Consider the following 25,996-nt stretch of genomic DNA (forward strand, 5'->3'; position numbering starts at 1 on the left):
CTTTAACAGGGATTAGTGTATCTTCTATCTCTTCCTTGTGCTGAGGTCATTGCTTCATAGCTGCAAGGCTACAACCTCATGACTCCATCTCCTAATTGTGTTTTAGGACTGCTTTGCTTATCCATAATGGACTTGCAGTGCAGCCAGAAATCAAAAGCGATGCTTATAAAAGTATTGGGTTGAGGGTAGCACAAAGACCCCCTCAATCCTCTCTCATGAGTCTCACTCACAGCTCCACTGAAAAAAGATATGCATGCACATGTCAAAAATGTCCTCAATGTGATTTTGTACTGGGAAAGGATGTCCAACTACTGATCTTCCTTTAGAAGTTTTTCCTTCTGTAATTCACTCTCAAAAGCCTCACTGTGTTTTTCCCAAAGGCAAAGAGACATTTAAAGCAGGTCATTGTGTGCTGGGGTCTTGGCTATCCTGTGTGTTCAGGTTCTTCAAGCAGCAGCAGCAATTTGAAAAAGCCTTTTAGTGAGGAGGGTGGGTAAGTGCTGTGATCAGTCTCAAGCTTCTGCTCCTGCCATGCAGCCTCTGTAAACCTAAAAAAAAATGCTGATAATCCTCAGTGAGACATAGTGGAGGAGTGTTTGGTGCTTCTCACAGGTATGGGCTGGGGGAAATTAGTACCAAAAACATCTAAGAAAAGCCTGGTGTGGGTACAAAGCCCATCCTGGCTGGTCTTGCAAGACTTTGGACAAGACACAGTCCTCCTCCTGCATTGTGTGATTGGGACTCTCTCCAGCAGAGCCTGGCACCAGCCTTGGTCGTGGCATCTGGGACTTTCCTGACTCCTCGCACTGCATTATTAACTGCTGGTTCAGGGAGGACACACAAGGGCCCATGTTTTGCAGCCCTGGTCACTGTCCCAAAGTGGACAAGGGTTTTTATGCAGTAACACACAGAAAACTGCTGTCAATCTACATAAGTGCATATTTCTTACCTCTCCCTGGTGGCTGTCTCTTCCTATTTATGCATTACATCCTGGAGCAGGTATTAAAAAACTTGTTTTCCTTGGTGGAGACAAGCACCTACAGGGAAAGCCATCTCCTGATCAAAGCCAGAGAATCATATTCAGGGTTTCTGACTTGGCCTTCCCTTTGAGTTGACTATTCAGTACCTTATTTTTTTTAATGCTCCTGCTGCAGAACAGTCTCATTGCTTGAGTTAGAGCAGTGCAGCAACTCTTGGTGCTTCACAGGGACACGCTCAGGTAACACACACCAGGGTACCTGATCTGCCTGTTTGTGAGGGTGAGGAGTCCTGGGCTGAATCACTGAACTTTTGCCAATGCAAATTTGTTAAATCTTCTGGGAAGTGTTTAGCATGCATGCTCCAACTCTCAAACTTCCAAATTTGTGCAGAAGAAAGGCTTGCTTGGACTCATTGCTAATCTGCAAGAGGTGCTTGCTTGCCTTGTCCAGCTGGCAGCCTTCCCGGGTGCTGCATCCAAGTCCCCAGGCAGCAGTCTCACATCACATCACCCCAGGGGAAGGACCTGTGCTGTGCACAGTGCTCACAAGAGCAAGAGAGGAGATTGGAAAGAAGCATTCAAGGAACCCAAGAGAAAGGAGGTAGGTGACCTTGAATTGAAAGGGTCTTTAACCTATTTCTTTTCTGAACCTTGCTGGATCAAGACTAGCTGAAAATGATTTTCTTCTGCTGGTTGCTCAATGGCCTGTGTGAAGTGTCATTGACAGATTTGGCTGTGATGTTGCCAAGCCTTCAGGCTCCCTGTGAGTAACACAATCCTGGCCCCTGCTGTGTAGAGCCTCCCTTACTGTAACGTGAGGCATTGCTTACTTTCCATGATATTTTGGGGGAGGAAGGCAGTTTTCTACCCCACACAATGACTCACAGCTGAGAGAAACACAAAGCCACAAGCCCACGCACTAAGTTTAGTCTGTTGTTTAGCTTGCTGTGTGCGTCTCATGAGACCACTTTCATGCAAGTTGTGTTCACATCCGTCCTTCATTAAGAGAGCAGTGGGGGTTTGCGTAGTGGAGGGTTATTTCAGACGGTATTAGGAGTGGGCTGCAGGAGCTAGAATCATCATACCTAGCTGTAGGTGCTCAGAAGAGGTGGGTCTCAGCTTCTTGTCCTCAGAGGAAAGAGGCATTTGTGCTTTGAATTCCTGGAATTGTTCAAGGCCAGGTTGGATGAGTCTCTGAGCAACACCGTGGGGTGGAAGCTGTCCCTGTCCATGGTAGGGGTTTGGGAATAGATCTTTGAGGTCCCTTCCAACCCAAATCATTCTGACTTCTGTGATACAGTGATTTCAGAGAGTGACTCTATTGGTACTTCCAAGTGGGTTTGGGCAAAGTGTTGTCTCCCCTGCTCTTGCTGGCCCAATATTTGGGGATTGGCTCTTCAGGCCCAGCTGGCATCTCTCAGCCTTTTGCATTCTTGAGACCCAAGCTCAGTTCCTGCAGGTGATTCATATGAGCTTGTTGCTACATCTCACTAGTGCTTCGATCCCAGTCTGCTCCAGTAATTGGGAGCAGGGGGTTGTTTGGGGTGACTTCTGTAGTTGACCAGCTCACTTAGGAAACACTTCTCCAGAACTGATCCTAGCATAGAAAGTTGGATAATTCTGTGCTTCAGGCTTTCAATTTGCTGGTGACTTTTCAATGTATTTTACAAAGAGAGTATAAAGGACTGTGGCAGCACTGGATGGGGTGCACACAGAGCATCCCATCATGGCAGCAGGGAATGGGAAGCCCTGAGTCAGCCCCTGGATCCAATCAGGACCGATCCACAGGGAAGCTGGGTTATTGAGAAAGGAATCTGGATATTGTGCCAGTGCTGTTTTAGTGCAGTGCTTTCCATATTTAATGTGGCTAAATGAGGATGACTCTTTAGGAGTGTCTCTGCAGGAAAGATGCTTCCTGTGTGCCTAGAAATTGCCTTGCTCTGCTTGGGTAAGGTCTGAACAGGTAATTAAAAAAAAAAATGTATTTTTTGAGGCAGCAGGTGCTTTCTACAAGGTATGAAGATTTCACTTGGAAATGGGGCACATCTTGGACATTGCCAAGGAGCTCTGTAGTATTCAAAGCTGTCTCTCCAGTCTGAGCCTTGACTGGTTCAGTTATGTCTAGAAATTCCCATTCAGTGGGTGTTTAATATAAAGTGAATTTGCATCTCATTTCCAATTCTTTTCCTGGTGCTACTGTCTGTCATATTCCCCTGAGACATTTACCTGACCTCTAAATTCATCCGGAGCCTTTTTTCAGAGGTGAGACCTTGCTGTATTTCACTAGGCATCAAGCAGGGCAGCACTCTTCCAGAATTTATTGCAGCTGTGATTTCATCAAAAGTTTTATTCCATGATGTGAAAATCCTGCTTTTGTGCTCCTGTCCCAGGAGCACAGTTTGGGCTTTGCTTTTTCTCTGCACTTGGGGTTTCAAACTATCAGTGGAGGTAAAACCTGTGCAGGTGGCAAAACCCACCAAAGCAGCAGAGAGAGGAACAGGTAATGAGAGGGGGAAAGAACGTTTGCTTTGTCAAGTCTTGAAAAATCTTGAGTGCCAGAAGATGTGGCTGAGGTTTTGAAAAGTCCTGAAGAACAGGCAGTGAAGCCCAGCCCTGCTGAGCATCTCAGTGAAGCCCTTCGTTACCACCTCCTCACTGTCATCTTCCTCCTCGTCCTCTGCCCGAGGCAGCTGACATGAAGAAAGTTGAAGGGGCAGCGTTCTTCCACAGATGCTGCTGCTCTGACTGCTTAATTTAGCAGCCACTTCGGCAATTCCTCAGTGCCCAAAGCTGTTGAAAGGATCCTCAGTGTGGTGAGGGGAAAAAACAAACAAGTCAAAGGCTTCATTAGGGAACGAGTCCATCAGCCACGGCTGGGGGTGGGAGATGAAGCCCTTTGCTTTGCTGGGGCTCTGTTGCAACTTCTCCTGTCTTGTATCCTTTGCATTGGCCTCACCTTGGAGTTGCTGCTGGTGACCCTGGTGTAGCTGCCACACAAGCATAAATTGGATGAGAGCTAATTAACTGTCAAAACCCAGGGCAAAAGACAATAAACCCCTGCTTCACCTCCTGGTGGGTTTCAGTCTTTTCTCTTTGATGTGACAGCTTGTCCTCCATTCCCTTTGCAAACAACTCACCATTGCAGGGGAAATGCAATACAGCAAGGCAATCACTTATCACCAGTGACAGCAAATAAACATGAAAAATGGTCTTTGAAATACTAAAGGACAATGATCAGAAAGGTTTCTTCTTTCATCCTAAATCATGATGTTTAGCACTCAGCTGTAGTATTATAAGTTATTTATAAATGTCTTGGCTTGTTAGGAAATATGTGTTTATATATAAAGATAAATAATGTTTTTAATCAGATGATAGATGTGCATGTTGTGCATGGGGAGGGGGGAGTGTGGAGAAACCAAGGCAGAATTGGTGTAATATCCTCATCCTAATGGGGAGGCACCTAACCAAGCAAAATACTGCAAAGTGACATTTTCTCCTAGGCATGAGTAACACAGACATGTTTGTATTGAAGGAAAGCTCATTAAAATTCCTGATGGAACAATTTTCTGTCAGAAAATGAAATTTCATCAAAATCAGAATGTTTTACTGAGAGGTGTCAATTGCGCAGATATTTGCAGCCGAGGAATGTTTTTGTTTTGCTTTGGAAAGGTAAAATCCTTGTTTCTGTGTTTGTTTGGATTCTTCACACAAAATGTTGATATACTTTAGCAGGATTTAATTTGTTACATTGCTTTGATGTTCTCAAAACAAAATTTTAAAATGTATCAATATGGATGCGTTCAAAATTGGATTTTTTTTGGATTCATGAGAAATTTTAATTTTTTTTTTTTGGTTCTGATTCAATGGAAAAACATGCCAGAATGTCAGTTTCTCATATGACACAAGTTCTGTTTTTCACTCGATTCCAATTATAGCATTTGGATTTTAAAATTCAAAGAAGCAGAGAAAAACAGGAGGCAGGAACAAGATGTGTCAAACTCACCTTTTGTTCCCCCCCTCCCTCAGACACATGAATCAGCTTTGGCAAACTCAGCGTTTTCCAATGTTGTTATTGGAATTGGATTATTGGTGTATTATTATTTCCATGCTATTGTAGGCACATTCCTAGCTGGGCCTTGTGGGGATGAACTTTTTTCTGGGAAAGCTCAGTCCCTACACCTGAACGTGGGATGCAACCTCCTCTTCCCACTGAAGGGGAGGTTTTGCATGTTTTTTTGCATGTTTATTTGAGGATTCTCATTTCTGCTGCTTGTGAGGGATTTTTGTCACTTTGCTGATTGAGTGTTTGGAAGGAATGGAAGCTGCTGTTCTCTGCAGGCTCTGGGGCATCCTGCTGCCTTGGGGGCCTGAGCTATGGAGTTTCAGGGTCTTCTGTACAGTGAGAGCTGCTAACAACAGCTTGAGAGCTGTGGAGGCAGCAGGAGGCAGCTGTACCCAAAATGAACAATCCCACCCCTCAACAGCAGCTGCTGTGCTAGAAGCTTTTATTTAGAAACAACTCCCAAGTCTTCCCCGGACTGTTTCACAGTGTGAGCATGATTCTGTGTGATTTGTTTTCTTTGCAAAGGAGTTGTAACACACTTTGGAGAAGCCTGTGAACAGTTATAGGTGCATCTATTCAATGGTTTGTTTATCTTGCTCTGAGGCGTAATACCTTTGGAAGAGTACTTACCTTTTGTAAACACACAGGGAAAACAGGAATGCAGAAAGAGCCAGGTTGGAAAAAAGGATTGCAGTATTGCCTCAGCACCCCCTTACTGCTGCACACACTTTTGGATTATTTCAGTTGTTTCGAGGTTAATGCAGCCTAGCTCAGGAAGTCTTCCAAGGAGGAGAGGAAGCCATGCTGGAAATGAGACTTCTGGAAAACAAGAACATGGATTTACTTTATATAGGATGTTTTTGGTGTTTGAAAATAAATTCTGTGCGGCAAAGGCATTCTCTGCTTAATTACATGATTTTGACAGGTTTTATTCCAAGAAGAAAATGTCACCATTTGTCACAAGCCAGCCTGAATAGGACCTTGTTTATACATTCCCTTTCCACACTACTTTGAATCACACCATAGTAAATTTGGAGCAGCTCTATTGAGGTCACTGGAAAGTCACTTTGGTTTTATATAGGTGGAATTAAAAAGAGTTTTGGCCTGTTGCACTTGAAGTTGTGGCTAATCTAAGACTTATTATAGAAAGTCTTTGGCCATCTTGCCATCATTCAACTCATTGCAGTGTCCTTCCCCACGTCATAAAAGGTTCTGATTTGCTTTTAATTCCAGGGTTTGTTTTGCTTTTGAGGGAAGGAAGACTGTGGTGAAAGAAGAAGGGGGAAACTGTGACCTTCACATGTGATTTTGTTTGGCTTCTGTGTGGTTTTCAGATGGATGGGGAAAATGAACTTGGATTGCAAATGGTTCTCAGTGTGATAAACTGGCTTTCTGGGAACCCCTTCTGAAATGAGCCCTCCAACCTGGAATAGCTTCTTGTGGAAGTTGGGGAAACCATCCTGCACAGCAAAAAGCTCTGCAAATTTTGCACTCTTGTGAGGAACGGGCTCCTCGTGGTGCTGTGAGAAGCTTGGGAAGTGATGGACGGAGGTGTGAGGGTTGATGGGTTGTGCAGCTGCCTGATAAGCCTTGCAGGCTGAAATCCTGCTTTAGGGGACTGCAGTTGTTAGAAATCAGCCTTGTCCAGGTTTTATTGGCTCTGTTGGCTCCTTCAGGGTGACTTTTGGTAGCACACAGCTATTAAATGCAGAGTGGCTCTGACTCCCAAAAAGAGAAGGCACGGTAACAGTCTGTGAGGGCAAAGTCATGCCTTGGCAAAAGATTCCTTTAGCTGAATTGGAGTTAAGTTCTTCCCTGAGGGCAAATACTTGATTTTATTTATGACTCCTGAGTTAGAAGAAAGCTTTCATTTTAGAAAGGTTTCAGAATTATTTCCCTTCTCTCTCCCACTTGTTATATTTAACTAGCTGTGGCACTGACTATCGTTTCACATGATAAAAACACTCTGCTATAGAAATCAGAAAAGAAATGAACCTTTTAACAAACTAAACTTGTCTTCCTATTTCTTGGTTTCCAAATCAGGTTGCTGTGTAAATGCTTATACCTTGGGCCCTTTAAAATTCCCATCACTCCAGTATTTCCCTCCACTCAGACTCTATGTTAAGACTCAAGCCTTTTAAAACACATTTGTTTTCCGAAGATAACCACAGACGTTTTTGTGCCCAAAACCTTTATGCTCCAACACTGCTTACAACTTCAATAATGGGATAACCCTTCAAAGTGGGGTGACCCATTTAACCTTTTCTAGTCCTGCTGAAATGCAGAAATTTGAAATCTGCCCCTTCCTTCCCCTGGCAGCTCCCATTTCCCCACTGACCCTGCTGTTGTTTCCTACTGAGTGCAAATAAGTGGGACATCCATGTCCTTGGTTGGTATCTATCCCACATTGTGCAGTGAGAGCCATGTCTGTACTTAGAAATGTGAGGAGAAAGCTTAAAAGGGGCATAACATAGATTAGGGCAGCTAGAGAAATCTTGTTTTACATTCTTCCCTCCCCCCTCACCAGCATCAGAAATCTGAGAAGCCCAAGGGAGCGAGCAGCCAGGCGGGTTTTGCATCCTCAGGACGCTGGTTTGTGCTCAGCTTTGCCAGATTCCTGCAAATGGCTGCACCAGCCTCAGCCTGCTTTGTCCATCTGCCATGGGTGGCCAGAATCCAGGAGCACTGGGTCCTTGTGTTTGATAAAGTTCAGCCTGCTGGGCCTCCCTTGGGACTCCTCCCGTTTCCAGAGCTGAGGGGATCGAGGCAGGGCTGGGCTGGAGGGGGCTGATGGTCCAGCACGTGGTGTGCAGAGGTCACTGAGCTGATGGATACAGCAGGGGCCAGAGGTTTGGGGTCTGCTCTGCACACTGACACACCTGTAATAGAGCAACAGACCCCTCTGATGGTCCCAAGGCTTCCCCAAGGACCTCTGTGTAAGACTCTTCTCATGCCTTGGGAAATGGCTCTTTTTGTCTCTATTCAAGCTCATCTCTGAACCAGCCTTTGTGGCTCTCTAAGGTTTAGCTTTCTGCACCGTTTATTTGTTGTCTGTTCCCACTTAAATTGCCAGTTTTGATGCCATATGGCTCACTTAATAGATAAATAAGCCAGTGTATGCGGTGTAAATATTTTCTTACAAGTTAGATTGCAAATAAGGAAGTTATTTCATGAGAATAAATTCAGTTTTCAAAGTGAGATTAACAACAAAACCAAAAAAGGCTATTTCAGTACTGCTCCAGAGGACTTCACCCTGAAGATTTTGAATGCCTGATGCATCCTTCCTTTGTTTTTTTTTTTTAAATAACCTGACTAGATTTTTAATTACTCTTTAACCTGCCCTTTGGTAAAACTCACTAAGATCTATTGGCATGTTATAAATAGCAACAAAAGACCCGTGCCTTATTTTTTTTTTTTTTCTAAGAAGTGCATGTAGTATAAGAATAAGAAATGTCAGGTGTAAGATTATGTGACATAAATGGTGTAATGGAAAATATTAGGCAACTCTCAGTGCATTTACTGCTGTTCAACCCAATACCCTGAGTTTAAAGCTTAGCAAAGCTGCAAAGGCTAAAACAACAACAACCCCTCTCTCCCATGAACGTGCTCTGGGAGCATCTTACAGCTTATTAAATTATTGCAGATACTATAAAAGGCTGTATCTCAGAGCTCATCTCTCAGATGTGCTCTCCTGTTGTGTACATTGAGCCGCGTATGGGAGGGAGAGGAGAGTCCTGATGTTTACTGCCCTTAGAACACTTTGAGGATAACACAGCCCCATCCATTTCTTGAACTCTGCCTTTTTTCACAGACTGCTTTAACCTGATCCTGTAAACAGGGGTGAGAACGGAGGTGTTTAGAACAGAGATGCCGAGAAGTCAGTGGGGAATGGAAAATCTAAGGAGGGGGTGGACGGGTTACAAGCTCATCCTCTTCGCAGAAATCTGGAGTAAGTTTGCTTGTTCAGAATGCAAGTCAGGTATATGAACATATTTGAATGTTGTTTTAAAAACAAGGGTTTAATGCTATGCCATCTTCCAGAGCTCAGTGTTACATGTGTCTTTCGGGATTTTTTTGGTTTGTTTTGTTTAAGCAAATAATTCCAGCTATTCATGGCTAAGCAGGACTCCAAGCTGATCTCAGTACCACTGGGTGGGCAGAGATGGTGAGTAGTGGGGACTGTGGCAGTGCCTCCCAGCAAACTGAGATCCCAGGGCTTCCCCCTGCAACACAGCACTGCCTTTCAGAGAGGAAGATGTGGCAAGTGATACCCGGACCAACCAAAGAGGAGATCAAAGCTGAAACATGATGTAGCCTTAGGTGACTTGTTATCATCTCACAGCATGTAGGTTGTGCTTGGAAAAGTTCTAGCCCTTATCTAATGGAATAAATTGTTCCTGGCACTAAGTGTTAATGGCCTTGGGAGTGAGAGGACTACTGAAGCCCAGAGATATGAGGAGCATCAGCTGAGAGTCTGACTCTTGTGCATTTTGGAATTTAGGCTTCTAGTTCAACTATTGTCCTCTGAAGATAAACCGTCAGGCTGAGTCAGGCAGGGAATATTTCAAGGGGGAAGCGGCTGAAACAGAAGAGCTGCCAGTGATTTTATCTAATCTTCCTTTGAGAAGCCAGATTATGGCTGCCAGGTCTGCTACAAAAACCCGGTTGGAGTTTGCTCTTGGAAGAAACAGTAAGTCTGAGGGAGATGCAGCCGTGTGCTGCTGTGATGGACTACTGAGGCATAGGTCTGTTTTGTTTGAACGGGATATGCAGCTGTTTCAGGCTTCTTGGGATTTAGCCACGCAGGATTTTGCCACGGAGTGTGAGCAGAGCAGGCTGTGAAGTGAGGATTTTGGCAGGTGGCCGGGGCTGTGTTTGCAGCTGAGTTTCTGACCTGGTACTGCCTTTGCCCTGTCTGGTGTAGGGGAGGCTGAAATTAGTGTGGGTTGTATCATCTTTTGTTCCTTCTCCTGGGCACACACAGGCTCCAAGCACTGCTGATACAAGGGTTTTGAAAGCAAATGTCCCAGAGGCTGTGGGAGCTGGCAGGGAGCCGGCTGCCCTGTGGGCTGGAGAGTTGGGACTACCCAGCACAGCTCTGTCCCTGCACCAGCTGGGAATGTGCACTCCTGACACTGAATTCCTGGCCTCGGTTCAGTCACAGAATCAGGGTGTGGTGGTGGGGAGGAAGAGTCCACTTCTCCTTGAGCTGTTGGTCTCCAGGGAGAGTGGTGTTCCCAGGAGGATCCCTGTCACCTGGCAGCAAGGAGAGCCAGGATGTGTCCTGACAGAAATCCCAACATTGTGTTTCTTCCATGCTGGCTGCCTCTTCTCTTCCTGTAGCCTGGAGTGTCACTGGAGCTCCCACTGTGGTGTTTGCAACTCAAAGGGTCTCAGGGTTGGATAAAAAGTGTAAAGAAATGAACACTTTTGTGCCCTGTGTCATATGTGCTCGGAATGATCTGCTGGCAGAAATTTAATTTGGTTTCCAGTAATTTGAGGTTATGGATAGGATTACATCTCCCAGTCAGAGAGACACATTAATCAAGAAATAGGCCTCTTAATCCTCCTTTCAATTTTAATGAAACACTATAAAAATGCCTTTCACCAGGGGATGTCAAGTATCAGTTGTGCTTTGATTAACATGCTTTTGTGACAGGTTTACTGTTGTACCATGTACCAAGTTATTCAGCAACCTAATTTAAGCTGTCTGTCAAGAGAAAACAAGTACAAAGAGAGCATTATTTTCTCATTGGACTTGCAATAACAGACTTCTGTATCTACAAACTTTTTTTTGAAATGCTGGTTATTCCACACCCGTTGTGACATTTTTAACCTTCAGAATAAATGGGTAAAGGCTGGATGTGACACACATCACACTGTCCCCTGAATGGCAATTAGGAAGGAGATAAGAAATCGGAAATGTTTTTGCAGCTGATGTAAGTTAAGCACTTGCCTTTCTCACAGCAAAGCGGAGTTTGGATCAACTCTTCTGGAGTATAATGGGTGTAAATCTGGAGCAATTGAGAGGAGCTCTGGGCCCTGAATCTCTAATCCTCTCTTCTTCTTTCCTGTCCCCCTTCTGAAGTCAAAACACATTTTCAATGGAGGCTTTGTGGTTTGAGTTGCATTTGGCTTCTTATCTGCTCAGTTTTTTCTAATGTGGCTTGGTTATATTAGATATGAACTTCCTTGTGGCTGGAAGCCAACACCTGGAATAGACAGACTATTCTCTCTCTCCCAGTTGCAGAAACCTGACATGGGGACGCCAAGCCTTTTCACAGGAGTTGGTTTATTTTTAGAGAGGGATGTTTTTGTTCTTGCCTCTTTAAAAATTGACCTCTTGAAACAGAATGTCTCCAGACCATCTGAATATAGAATGTAGCTGGAGACTGGAGTCTTCCATGCAAATGCAGCCTCTTCCAGCTAATATGGCACACAAGTCCACAAGCTGCACTCACCAAGCTGACACCTACCAAATTTTAACATCTCAGTTAACAGAGAGAAGTTTTCTGTGTGAGTGAGTGCAGTTGCACTCTTAAGCCATAGAACACGGACTAAAGGCTTCACTGTCCCCTCTCTTGTGTGTCAGCTGCTCTGTGGACAGAAGAAATTAATTACAAGATGGTCTTTCAATTTGAAACATTATAAATGAACTCTCAGTCTAATTCTGATGACTAATTGCTGCCAGGAGGCTGTGGCACCACATGCCTTGCTTGGCTTCCTGGAGGGAAGGGCTGGTGGAGTTGCAGCATCTGGAAGCGAGGGAGTCAGCGGGCTGGGAGGTGTGGCAGAGGTGGCAGTCCTTTCTGAACTGGCCTGGTTTTCACTGCTGACCAGCCAGCAAGGGTTTTGAAGGAAGAAAGGCTGTGGCGTGTTCTTGCCTTGTCAGGTTCCTCATGGCACCAAGACCTGACCCAACCTCTAACTCCTTCTGCTACTCTGCCAGGGTGCTCTATACATGTGGTGACCTGGGAGTGTGCTCAGGAGCCATTTGTAACATCTTAATGACCATATTAACACCTCTAATTGTAAATGACAGGGCAATTAGTCTCAGCATAGCAGTTTGAACAATTATGTTTGGCCTACTAAAGTGACAGAATATTCATTAATGCAATAAGAAAAAAAAAAAAGCTCTTCTCAGGATTTGCTCCTCTCTGAGGAGAGTAGCCTGGCTGTTTGTCTGCTTTAAGCCTCTTTAAAAAATGCAAGTTTGTTTGCAATTCTTGCCAAAAATTCTCAGCTGTCAAACCTGTTTATTCCATGAAACACACTGAGGGCAAGTGTGTGTCTATTCTGCCTCTGACTTGATTCACAGGGAAGAAGTTTAAGAGAGAGAAAAGTGCCTCAATCTCTATTTTCCACAAGGGCAAAGAGTCTTGGGGCCTTTTAGCTGAATCCCAAGCTATGGTGATGGAATCTGCTGAGAGAACCAGGGTGCACGTGTTTAGGGTCAGAAACTGTGATGGAGGTTGTGCCAGGTCTGAAAGCTTCTCAGTGTTTATGCTGCTTTGCACTTGAGGTCTCATCTAAAAACAGAGCTGTTCGTCTGGAGGAGACTGCGTTTCAGCAGAGCCAATCCTGGGTTTGAAGGCCTTGCTGCCTTCAACAAGACAGCCAAAACCTGAGGCAGCAGAGAATATGAGGGGACTTGGACTGATGATGTGCTACATTTCTGATTCTCTCCATTAGATTTCACTGCTATTAGGCAAGTAAAAGCACATGTGGTTTGATTTTGGCCATGAGACTGTTTTTCCCTGCAATGAACCTGCAAAATAGTGGATCAGTCACTTCAGTCACTTGCAAGAATTCTGTTTAAAACCCTGAAAATGGTTACTTTAGCACACTGGTTTGGTTACCTGCTCACTTTCTGTCTCTTTCCCGGCTGACCTGGAACAAGCAGTAATTTTCAAGGAGTGTTTCACCTGATATTACCATCACAGATCTGAGGGATCCTTGGATTGGGGCTTTGTTCAAGACATTGCTGTGGGATTTTGGGTGAAGGGCAGCCCTAAAGGCAGACTAATTTTCCCAACAACCTTTGTGAGGTATTGCTCTCAAAGAACATGCATGATGAAGCTGGGAATTCTTTAAACAAACTTTGTTTAATGTCTTAACCGATGAGCGTCCTGGTCCCTTGCATAAGGTGGCACTGGTTTGGGTTTTTTTATTGGTTTTTCTTTTTGATAGAGCCATCTGAAATCTGACTGGTGAGGTTGTCATTGTTTCAAAAATAGCTTTACTCCTAAGTGAAAGCTGTCGTTGCAGATGTGTTTTAGTTCAGTGGAAACATCAGGGCTGTGTTTGGGACTGCAGGATCATGACATCTTTTTAAGCACAGTGGGAGACAGATGGGTGAGCTGCCAGCTTGATGCAAGAACAATAAGAACAAATGAGCTTTTTAAAAATAGAACAATTGCATTTGGAAAGAGGATTGGAGGGGGGTGAAGCTGAGAGGGAAATAATTCTCTCATGATTCTATCCTGGTTTTTATATTAAACAAAACATGTTGCAACATTGTCTTCGTTAGCAATGAAGTGACAAACTGGAGCACTTCCAAATTGGCTGGCTCCAAACTGCTTTCATATTGACCTGAAATGTCAGCTGCTATTATGTTCTGCTGACCACTGATTGCTTCCAGAGTAGCATTTTCTCCTGTGAAATGAAAGAAGTTCCATCTCAGTGATCTCAGTGTCTCCTGGTGTTTGTGAAGTACGATAGTCATGGGAAATGATAGTGCCTTTATTTCAAACCACTTCTCAGTTTGAATGAAATGAATTGTTAATATTGAAGTTATTTACACAGTGAGAGCGAGTTTTGTGCAAGAATGTCTTGCTCATCTAAAAGATCCTTCATTTCACCTTCTTGGAGTCAGAAAACCAAGGTGATAAGTGCCTGTAATTCGTTTCCCTCCCTTCACACACAGGTACACAGAATTGGGCTTGTACATAGCAATGCTGATATCCTGCTCTGCAGGTAAACGTTTAAATTTTCCTGTGGAACTATGTAAAAAACTATAATTATGGAGAAATGGTACTTTTGGTGGCAGTAGTTGAAGTTCTGTGATCAGGTATCACATGATACAATGGAAATTGTGCTTTGTTTTATTTTTTTAATCCCATTTACAAGACAGGAGAGCGTTCAGATAATTTTTATTTCACATAATGCTGGCTTAAAATTATATTGAAACATCATAAAGACCTCTTGGTCTTTAATTCCCAAGGAAATGAACTATGTGATCTGCAAGGTCTTTTCAATATTTCTCTTTAAAAACCTGTGTAATATCACTTATTCACATTCCTACACTCTACTTTTTGGTAGTTACCACTTGAAAAAGTGGTATCTTCCAAGTAGAAGTGCAGGAAACAGATGGGTTTTTGGGGTTTTTTTTTTCGGAAAAGATGAACAGGTCTGTTATCTGCTAAAGTCCAGAATGAAATACACTGGACATATAACCCTACTGGATCTATTCTTGTAAAGCAACAGCAAGTAAAAAACCTGTAAAATGCAAGAAAACTACATGCATCCATGTCAACCTTTGGGCTTTCCCAATATCTCAGTGGTAGGGTGGATAGAGTCCTCAGAGATGGCCTTTGGCCACGTCCAGTATCTATTCCTGTATCATTTTCCTTCTTCTTGTTAAGGTCCTACTCTATACTTGTATTTACCTCGTTTGTGAAAGAACTAGAAACAACGAATTTTCTAAGAGGAAGAAGAGGAGCATAAAGGAGAATGGACATGACTTCATAAGAGGTTTGTGTGTCAAGAATATGTGATTTTGGCTACTATTTTGCACAGTGAAATCTCTGACAGTTTTGTCCATTTAGACCCATTCTCTCTTTCTCTATCAGATTAAAATTAAGCTAAAATTAAGCTCAACTTGAGGAAGAACCAAGAGCTTTTATGAGGATATTGTTTTCTGTTTTTATTTTTCAGAGAGCTGTCTCCATTCTCTCTGATCAGTTACTAAGAAGAAAATAAAATCTGCAACATTTCTATCCATTCCTAGTGGAATGCTGAAGTATCCCAAATAAAGTAAAAACAACTTCTTGCTGAAGCAGTAGATGTAGAGTTGAGTGTTGGCAGGACCAGAAAAAAGTGTTTCATAGTGCTGTGCTTGATATTTCTGAACACTGAGTGGAGTTCAGGTAATTAAAAGAGGAAATCCATAATGTGAACACAAAAGCAAACAGTTACCTGTGTGGAGAACAAAAACAATTACTCCACCACAAGGAGGTTTCATCAGAAGCACAGACATTGACAGGATCTTGTGACAGGGACACCCAAACAACAGCTCAGGACGTTTTACTTGCATACAACGAGTTATGGGACTTGATTAATGGCAGGTTCAGATTGCCCTCTTCAGGGCTGGGGGTCAATCTGTACAACATCCCATGAGGAAGTTCTTCCTAATGAAAACAAACTGTCCCTAGTACCAGCCAGGCAACCTCCCTGGTCTTGTGGGGAGTCTGGGAGCTTGCTCTGTGCTTGCAAAGTGAAAGGTTTGGGTTGGGAATTGTTTGCAACGTTACCTTGGGGGCCTGCTGTGATACCAGCCACAGCCCTCATCTTCAAGCTGTTTGGGATAGTCAGGGAAAAGGGAGAATTTTTTCTTCATTTTTTCACTTAATTTTTCCCTGACAGTGGGATGAAGGTGCACCTTTGTTTGTGCTCATACTGGTCTGGGATTAGAAACAGTGTTTGAGAGGTTTTATGTTTTTGTTGTTTTTTTAATTTCAAATTGCTTTAAATGAACAAAATGGGTGCAGAGCTTCTTGTCACTTGCCAAGCTAAGATGGCAGAGAAGGCTTGGATATTTTTCACCCCTCTGCTGAGAAGAAATCTGGTTCAGGGAGCTGCTGCTTTTATTATTGCAAAAATGCATGGAGAGAGCAAACAGAAAGGCACTGGGGACTGGATCTGGGAGATGCTGTGCTCCTGCAGGGGAAGGGATCGCGGAGGAGTAGCTGCAGCACAGCTGAGAACAATGGTGAGGTGAGTTGCTTCCTGAGATGAAGGGGCTTCTGATGAATGAAGCCATGACTAACTGCTGGTCTTTGGAGAAGGAGATTGGAGCTTCCAAAGCATCCCAGAATAGCTTTGTTTAGAAAACTTGCAAATAATTGAAATATTAGCAGCGCGATTGAGTCATAGGGAGATGAAACAGTTTTACAGCTGCTGCGATGATTCCTGTGAATCTGCAGGGGTTGTCCATTGGGAATTTCATCCCTAACAGTAGAAATAGCAGCTCTTATTATGAGTCAGGGCTCATGCTTAGCAGAAGGCAATTAGGGCATTGCTAGGTTCAGTAAATGTGAGTCAGTGCAGCAGCAGGAGTAGACCACAGGAGTAGACCTCCTTTGCTGGAGCCCACCCCGTTTTTCTCCAGTCTGGTCCCTAACAAGCTCTTTCCTTTTCAAGCAGACTGAAGTCCTCCAGAGAACTCCAAAACAAATGGCTGTCCTGAAGCTCCTTTCAGTGGGTAGCTGCCCAGCTGCCTTTACTGACGCTTTCTGAAATGTCTGCCCAGCAAACCAGGCGTGAAGGGCACCGGAGGAGTGATCCTTATCTTCTGGGAACAACGGAGCTCTGCACAGCAAGGCAAGGCTTTGGAGATGGATTTCTGCTCCCTCCTTGGTTCAGGATACTGGCCCCTGGGAATACAGGTGAACAGATTCCCCAGGGCGGGTCTGTCCCATCCTGGGTATTACCACAATTTACAGAGCTAGAAGGAATTTTGTTGGATCCCCTTGTTAAAACATTAGCTGCACTTCACTGAAAAGTCTAATGCTTTAAATTCTGCTGCAATGGCCTCCCAACCCCTGCAACTGTAGGGTGGAAAATTCTGGCCACATAAAGGATCTGTGAAAAGAAACATCTCTTTTTGTATGATACCCTGTTAGCCTTAATAACAGTTTTCTCCCTGTAAGTGCAGTAAAGTATGGAAATATTGCTGTGCTACATGGTACAATTTTCTGACTGTGATTTTCTCTGATAAAAGCCTTCAGAGAGTGCATTTTTCTTCCCACTTATCTGCCATCAAAAGGCAGCAAATACATGAAAAATTCAGCTGTCACTAAACAAAATATACAATTACTCTGGGTTGATGTTTTAGGCAGAAATAATTTCCATAGAAAAAACCCCTGCAGCTATTTTCTAAATGCTGTGGTGTTTGTTTCTGGCTCTTTGCATTAGTCATGTATCACCTGTTTTGGACATTTGAATGCAAAGATGAGATATCACAAGTTAAAACTTAGAACTTGCCAAATTAAATATTTGCTGGGCTGAGCCCTCAGTTCATTACTTGACTGCTGTTTTGCACCAGAGAATGAAAAATCTTTTCTAACATGCCAAAGGTGGTTATTTTAGGAAGCTGACGAAGAGGGCAGATGTTATTCAAGTGGTTGGATAAGAAAAGGAAATAGTACATGTTAAGCCTTCTGGAACAACCAGGTAGATGAAAGAAAGTGGAAATGTTCCTGAAATATGCTGATTTGTTTGAACAAATCTAAGCAGAAAATAAGAGATGGAAATTTGACACTTCATCTTTCACAACTTGAAATGTTAAATTAAGGCTGCTTATGTCTCATATTGCTCGGAATAAATTACTTTTTGGGGCATCTCTGAGCTTTGAAAGCACCCAAAACCCAAAACAATGTTCCTGTGGTTCAGTTTCACTTGCTTAGTTTTTTTTGGCACACAGCTTATACTAGAGATCAAGAACCTTCTTGTAACAGTATCTAAAAGCTGAGATGGAAATTTTTCTTATCTTGTTTCTAGGGCTGAACCTAAAAATAATAGTAAAAATCAACTTATCTTGGCAAAACAAACAAAACTTTTTCTTTTTGACTCAAACTGAAAGATCATTGGAACAGGCTATCCAGGGAAGTGGTGGAATCACCATCCCAGCAAGTGTTCAAAAAATATGTGGATGTGGCCCTTTGAGGACATGGTTTAGAGGTGAACATGGTGGTTCTGGGTAAACTGGACTCAATGATTTTAGAGGTCATTTCCAACCTTAATGATTCTATGATCTCTTTTCTTTTGGAAGTCACTTAGGCTTTATTCCTCTGTCACCCCAGCTTAAAAAAATTATACTTCATCTGTGTCATTCTGAAATGCCAACTCAAAACAGCTTAAAACTTCTGAAAATATTTTAGCACTTCTAAACTAGAAGCGTTGAGTTTGGAAGAGAAATCTCCCCTCCTGCTTAAGGCAGAAATACCCAAACCCTTTGAAAACATGAAGAAAAAACTATTCTGATACTTTTAGTGTCACAGAATCACAGAATCATTTAGGTTGGAAGGGACCTCTGGAGATGACCCATTCCATCCTCCGTGCTCAAGCAGGGTCAGCTGAAGCAGGCTGCCCACGTCCAGTTGGGTTTTGATGTTTCCACAAATCGAGATGTCTTCTCGTTTTCTCCTGAAACTTGAATGTTAATGAATTAATAGTTTTTGTCTCTTCCCAAATTCCATCTCTGCAAGTTTAGAACTATTCAAATAGAATACAAAACCCCCCTCCCATCTCACCTTTTTTTTTCTGGGAGACATTTCCCAGAAAATACTGCCATTTGCTCCAGTCTGGGTTTTGTTATTGTTGGTTACACATGTGTCGTTCTCTGGAGAGCACTGCAGCATATTCCAGGTTCATACAAGGAAGTCTGGTTCACTCTCCTTGTGGAAATTTTCATATTATAATCAAACTTGGCTTTTGTTCAGAGGGTCTCTGCAGTGGGGACTCAAATGTGCTGGTGAGGTCATGTCACCAGCTAAAGGCCTTGCAATGAAAAATAGTCCAGAATGCAGATACATGGCCCTCAGTTAAATTATGTTAATGCAGTTTGAGAAAATAAGTATTTAGCATTTCATGCTGTGTGAAGATATCATTCCGTAGTGGCAGAAAAAGTCATTGACCTTCTCATGCAAGCAGCTTTGCTGGTTATTGTGACCTGAGCCAGCCCTTCTCCCCAAGTTGCCATGGGTCTGTTGTGCCAGACTCTCCCTGCTGGAAGGTTCATGGGTTTTAGTTCGTGTCACACTCAGGTCTAAGCTGGAGAACCTCATCAGTGTTTCCTGGTCGAGTCACCAATGCCTATTCCTAGGGACAGACCATTTGCCTACCTCTCCCCTCAGGATGTTGGAGCTAATTCCAGGCTTAAAGAAGTGCAGTGCATAGCAGGACTCAGCCCACAGAAGCAGGATTTTAAGCAGAAAAATAGAACAAGCCTCTTGGTGAGGCTTAGTTAAGTCAGCTGCTCTGCTGTTCATATTTATCCAGCAGTGGTGCTCAGCTCTACAATTAAAATAATCTAGCACACTTGCATAAAGGTCAGGCAGCAGATGCTGCCACTAGACCTGACAGATTCACTGATAAGCTTCACTGCAAGGCAAAGCACTTCAGAAGAAAATGAAGTATCAACTTTTAGTATTTCCAACCACACATGTACATTCACAAATATGTGTCTTAGGAGAGAGCTTATTCTTAATTTTCAAGTAGGAATATGCACTACTAAGGGTCAAACTTTTGAAAACCATGCCACACACAATAAATAAAATGGATATTTCAAATAAGATATGTGACATATCTGATGAACAATTCTTTAACTACAGTCAAGTGTTCGTGTAGTTAATGGCAAATGTGTTCTGAAGAATGAATGGATGTTTCATTAATATACAGAACATCTTTGCATAGTAATAATGGAAGAAAAATCAAATTATTCCAGAGTCTGACTAGGCATTGAGTGGAGTTATATGAGAATGTAAATTGGGAAGACAAAGGGCCATGTCTCTGTATTCTCCCAATCTTTAATAGGTAATGAATTGTTTAGAAAATTTAGCTAAGGGAAAGCTTTTGAGTAGGAGCCTGACAGTCCGTCAGGGTATTCTTAGAGGTTATCTCTGCAAGGCAGGTGGATGAGGAAAGAGACAAGCTTAACCCTGTAAAAATAATTATGATATATTATTAGCAACTAATGGCAGTCTAATGGAGTCTTTTCAGCAAAGACACCACTGGCTCCAATTTCTCTTTGTCATCTGCATAAAAAAGCAAGTCTTAATGAAACCTGTATTCTGGTAATTTCTCAAACTCGGTGAAATTAGCAGAAATTAGCAGTGAAATCAGCAGGAAACTTTCTGCACTGGAAACTTCTCATGGCTCAGCAAACTTCCACACTACTGTTAATGGGAACACCCCATCAGGGCAGCAAGGTTCAACACTGAAATCAGCATTAGAAATCTGTTCAGACCACATGATCTGTTAGATCAAGAGTGTACCTGGGCTTTTGCCTTTCTTACCTAAATTTTTCCTTTCTGACTTTTTTTTTTACATTAAACAAACTGGCATACCTTATGGTGGTTTACATATCAGAACCTGTGGATCAGTTTTATGCCTTCAAAAGGCATAAAAAGGGCCGGTAATAATTGTGTCTCTACAGGCTTTGTGAAAATGGACAGCTGGATTGAGGCTAGAGACCCTACACATAGCCCCATAAAAGCAACAGGGGGAAGCAAAAAAATTAAAATCACTGTAAAAATGGAATTTGAGAGACTGAGAGACTTTAATCAGCAAACAAAACACTGGATGCATGAAGTCTCACTCCACAGTCCATTGCCTAAAAAGACTTGGGTAATGTTTGGAGAAGGGAAAAAGGAGAAGGAGAAGAGGACAAGGATGACATTAGCAAAAAGCAGGGCACATTACATAGTCAATAAGTAATTGCTGCAATTGGAGCTCATCATCTGCTTAGCACTTAATGTCTTGGCCTTTTCAGAGTGAATTTTATTAATACTAATGTCTGAAGAAAACAGTGCAGTCATTATCTCTGTTGATTCTTGTGATGTTCAAAAGTGAAGCTCATCTCCCCTTGTTTTTGATTACTTGACTCTTCCAAATTCTTCATGCTGCCAAGGGCTCTCAGACACTTAAAACGTGCCCCCAGGGTCTCTGAGGAGAAGGAGTGTCAGCACTGCTCCCCTACAAACACGTACCAACTCCTCCCAGTCACATTCTTTTCCCTCAGATGTTTGGAAATGGAACAAAAAAAGCCAGAAGTCATCACTTTCCCGGGGGTCGAGGTGGGACCAACCAGCCTGTAGCTTTCTCCAGCAGACCTCTCAGAGGTGATGCTGAAATGCCTCACTGGAGAAGGATGGTTTTTGTTCATACCCTGTTCTTTAGAAACCAGAGCGTGAATTTCTTGTATGAATTCTGTCGATCTTTTGCTTTTATTTCTCTTCTGTTTCCTTCCATCAGTTTCCCCAGTTAAGAGTAACTATCTGAGGTGCTCAAGGCCCTTGCAGCAAGAGCAGAAATGTTTGCAGTCCTTCAGAAAGATGTTTTCTGTGGATTTTCTCTGAAATTGCTGGTCAAAAATAATTTGTGTGCTCTAAAAGTGAGGGTAAAGCACAGGCCTTGGAATGAAAGTGTTGCAAGGACCTATTCTGTGTCTTTCTCAAGCACTGATTTCTTGAGGAAGGGAGATCATCAACAAGAGAACAAAACAAACTTTCACATGCTGGGGTGGGCCCATTAGAGGAATGCAGGCTCATTAGTCCTGCTAAACATGATACTGCGTGTGAAGTCAAAAAAGCAGAGTGAGGTCTGGAAAACTTGGCAGGAAATCAGCCAAGATCCATTATATTCTCTTTCACATGGCTGAGTAGTGGTGGCACTAATTGATGGCTGGGCCCTCATTCTGCTGACTAACATGGGGCCATTTTAATTTCACCTGATTATGTTGCCCTGCTGTAAGAAGTCTGACAAAAACAAGGTTTGTGGAGACTCCTACCAATGAATCTTTGGCTGCCCAAAATCTCTCTTGGCAGCTAGAAGGTTTCTTTTAATAAGTGTACTGACCCATTTTTCATTTCTAAACATCCCAGATAAATTTGCTACAGTACTGCTGCATTTCAGTTAAAGCTGACCAGGTTTCTGTAGCTTATCAATCTGTATTTACTATGTTTGTGAAATTTAATATTAAAATATTAAAATATTAAAATGGAAGCATTAAAAAGGTTGCAATTCCTACCGACCCCCACAAGAAAATGACTTGAGCAAGACTGGCCACCTGAGGGTTGCCAAAGAGTGGGAGTAGATGAAATAAGTGCTGCTGTAGGAAAAGACCATACAATAGTGGAATTGTTTTGGGATAACTTTTTGTCACACACTGGGATAAGAACTGTGATTCTTTGCTGCTTTTATCAACATTATTTGTAATTTCCTCTTATATTTCCCCTGCTCTTTCTTTGCAGCTCCCTGAGCAGACCCACTCAGCTGTATAATAAGGAGATGAGCTTTACCTCCTTTTATCACTGCAAATCTAAAGTGACTCTGCAGAAGTCAAACTGATGTTGGCTAGGGGAGAAATGGTCCCAGTAAAAAGCTTTCTAAAGAGAAAAATTCCCTCTCCATTTGTGGAACAAATTAACTACTAGAGGCATCCAGTTGGATGCTCCTTTCTGGGGCCAATGACCAGAGAGATTTAAAAGTCCATTACGCTAATGCCTAATTCCTTCTTTGCACAAAGGAAACGTCCTTGCAGGCTGGGCTGTGGCAAGGTCCTGAGTTTCCATCAGGGGAGGGATTTACATCAGTGAGGAAACATTTGGTGATTACGACTACCAACTGTGTTAATCATCGGCTTGAATTAAGAGTCACTGACAAGCTGCCTTGGGAGCTGTGTGGCTGTGCGAGGGAAAAAAGCCAGAACTGAGCAAACTCAGTGCGCCAGTGAGGGATCATCCTTTCCCTCTGTTGACTGCTGACACATTGCACAGAAATGGGGCTCTGTCAGAACAGGATGGGCCCTTTTATGAGGCAAAATCTGCCCTTTTGCTTCTTTTAGGGCATGACAGAGTGGAGGCTGCTGTGTTGGAGGAGGGGTGTCAGTGTGTGGTGCCACAGGGATCTTGGTGCTGGATGGCTGCTCCAAACAGGGCAAAGTTGAGTCCTGCCTTGTGTTTCCCAAATGGCTTCTCCATGGCCAAAAGAAGCTGGGTGTGGAGGCCCATCCTTCTGGGGACCAGCACCCAGTGCCCTGCCTAGGGATTCCTGGGAAGCAGGAGCAGCCTTCTAGTCCCTTGAGCCATCTAGTGGCGCCTTCCTTGCCGATTGAGCAGAGCATCTCACTGAAAAAACAAAACCAGCATCTCATTAATGTGAAAACAGTGATTAGTTCCAGAAGCAGGCCAACCACAATGAAAGCGTCAGTGCTTTTAGTGGGTTACCAAAGCAACAGAAGTTCTGGCCTGGAAATGGCAGACAAGATAAAGAGGTGGGTGCCAACATAGGATGCTCAAGGCTAAGAAGATTGGTCTGGTGTGATCTGTTCTGTGCTTTTGTCTTGATGTTTGCAGCCCTTTATGGATCCTCACCGAACGAGGCTGGGATTTAAAAAGCAAAGCTGAACTTTCCGACCTGAAACCTCAAATCCTTTTCTGATGGTTTTTGTAACTGGAAAGCGGAAATAGAGTCTTCAGTAATTCAAAAGAGATTTAATGATCAAAGCTGCAATTAAAGGCGTGGTGAGTCATCTTACAGTCGTCCATGTGCTAAAACGCACAGGCTGTGCAAGAGATCATGTTGTCATGGCTGGTTTTACTCAAAACGAGGATATAGGAGCTGCTATTACTTCCAGCTTCAGAAACAATCTGAGTTCTGCTGACCTGTGTTTATAGAGCAGAAGAAAAGGCAACAGTCCTGACTCCCCCATTTGTGTATTTATTTAGTAGTTCTGTCTGCAGCATCTGAATTCATTATGGTGCGTTATTACTTTTCACCTTCTTTCAGAGCGTCTGCTCTCAGTAGGAACTTTGATTTTTTTTTTCATTTACACTAACAAATTACCCACCAAAACAAATACAGAAGAGCTGATCTTCAGAGTACTATGGGGCTTTTTTTCTTTCTGCAGCATGCATTAACAATGAAATATTTAACTGAACTTTTCACAGCATGTGCATTTTTTCAAATTAAAATTGCAAAAGACAAGGAAATGAAGATAAAAATATCCAACCAAGCTGTTTCTCAGAAACCCTCACAAGTAATCTAATATTTCCCTTTAAATCCTGTTGTTTTATTCTGCTCAATACAAAACATAGTGCTAAAGACAATTTGGTTTTAGTAAAGGAGAAACTTCTTCCTAAAAACATTTAGCCAGTCACACGAAAGCAACTAAAGGGAAGCGGGAGAATTGGTAACTCTCTACTGGAAAAATGTAATAAAAATTTTGACAATCTGCTACAAGTCTTGCTTTCCCTGTTCCTCAGTTCCCTTCCTAGTGGTATTTCATGTTTTATTTTCAATTTCTCATAATGGTTGCAGTATTCAAACTCTAACCCACTAGAATGTGATTGCCTACTTTACAAAAATCATTGCTGGAGCTCTGCTCCTACAGGTTTATTTGTGAAACAAGCTTTTTTATCTTGCCATTTTTGACATCAAGTGCCTCCAGTCAGTGACAGATAGATATAAATAAATGCCGGCTTTTACAAGAATCCCAAAAGGAACATCTAATGTAAAATATAATGCAATCAAATAAATTGGTGCTTTCTTTCCCAGCTTTATCTGAAGAGACCTGCTCTGTATGCTGCAAGACAAATCAGGTTATCAGATCTAACAAATCTTGCAAACAAGCAAATTCAAATATCTTATCATGGATCAAATCCATTGTGGTCACTTCATTCAGTTGACATAACACACCGATAGAAAATTCTCTTAAACCCTTACATTACTTTACAAATGCAATTGTTTAGCAAATGAGAAGTAGAATTGCTATCTCTGTTTTCAGTGCATGAGAATGGCCTTTATCTACTGCAGTCAATTGTTGCCACTGTTTAGTGGGGAAATAGAAGAAAACTCTGTTAAGAAAACATGGATCTTGAACTAAAGGATTTTATGGACTTTTTCTAAAGGTGGCTCAGGATAGGACAAACATTTGATGTCTAAATTTGGAGGGAGAAGCAATCCATCTGAGAATTGGGCAGTGGTTTTATCATAGCTCAGCCTTGCCTTGCAATGGGGGGAACATTAGCAGAACTGGTGAGAACTTCTCCAGAACTTGGATATGGATTTCCAGAGAGTTTTGACAAAATCTGTGAAAATCCTGGTGCAGTCTGAGATGGTTTGTACCTGCCCATGGGTTCAAAGAGCTGCAATTGCTCTGCTGTGTTAGAACAATGTGTTGGTCTTGATATTAAGAGCCAGGGCAAAACCCTCTTGAGGGAAGAGCTAGACTGTGCAATTATGAAACTCCTACAGGAATTCCCACCGGTCAGTCACTGGTTGGCTGATGGTCTGTGCTAACACTGCTTTTATATCTTATAGATCCTTTGTCCTCATCAGTGACATGGTGAAATTCTTATTATCCAGGCCAACAGGGAATCTTGTGAGGAGGAATGACAGGGAACCTCCGTATCTTGTAGCAATGAATCCCACAAGCTCATAATGTAATTGGTAAATGAAAAAAAAAAAATTGTTGCATGAATTTGAAACTTTCCTCTTTTGCCCTTTCTAATTTCATTGTGCACCCCCTACTTTTCTCCAACAGAAGAGAAAGTTATAACAATTGCCTGATGTTAAAGGAGTTGATGAGGGAATATGAGAATCCACCCTGTGTGCCTTTATTTTTTCATGAATCTCTGTTCTGTTCCACCATTCTGATCCCTTCTCTAAATTTAGCCACCTCAGACATTCCAAAACCTTGTCATATATTTACTGTGGTAACTGTCTTGGCCATTCATCCATGCAAGTGGGGATGGCTTTGCTACCAGATGTAATCATGAGTGGATAACTTTAATCTTGATGAGAAATAAAAGCTTGACATTGAGGAGGAGGATTTTTCAAGGCTCAGGCACTGAAAGCAGTGACAAAATTTGGCTCCATTGTACTTACTTTTTATGTGTGTTCAAAAGAGGAAAAATACTTGCATTTTAATATCAATCCAGCAATCTAAGCTG

General features: G+C 42.6%; 1 long non-coding RNA gene across 1 annotated transcript; it reads left to right on the top strand.

The window, feature by feature from the left end:
* Positions 1–1,468: 1,468 nt before the first annotated feature.
* Positions 1,469–24,186, top strand: LOC120410232. Its single transcript, XR_005602223.1, has 3 exons — positions 1,469–1,580; positions 16,467–16,708; positions 23,399–24,186. It is a non-coding gene; the product is annotated as an uncharacterized LOC120410232 (long non-coding RNA).
* The last annotated feature ends 1,810 nt before the right edge of the window (positions 24,187–25,996 follow it).

The sequence above is a fragment of the Corvus cornix genome, chromosome 6, assembly GCF_000738735.6.
Source record: "Corvus cornix cornix isolate S_Up_H32 chromosome 6, ASM73873v5, whole genome shotgun sequence".
Lineage (NCBI taxonomy): Eukaryota > Metazoa > Chordata > Aves > Passeriformes > Corvidae > Corvus > Corvus cornix.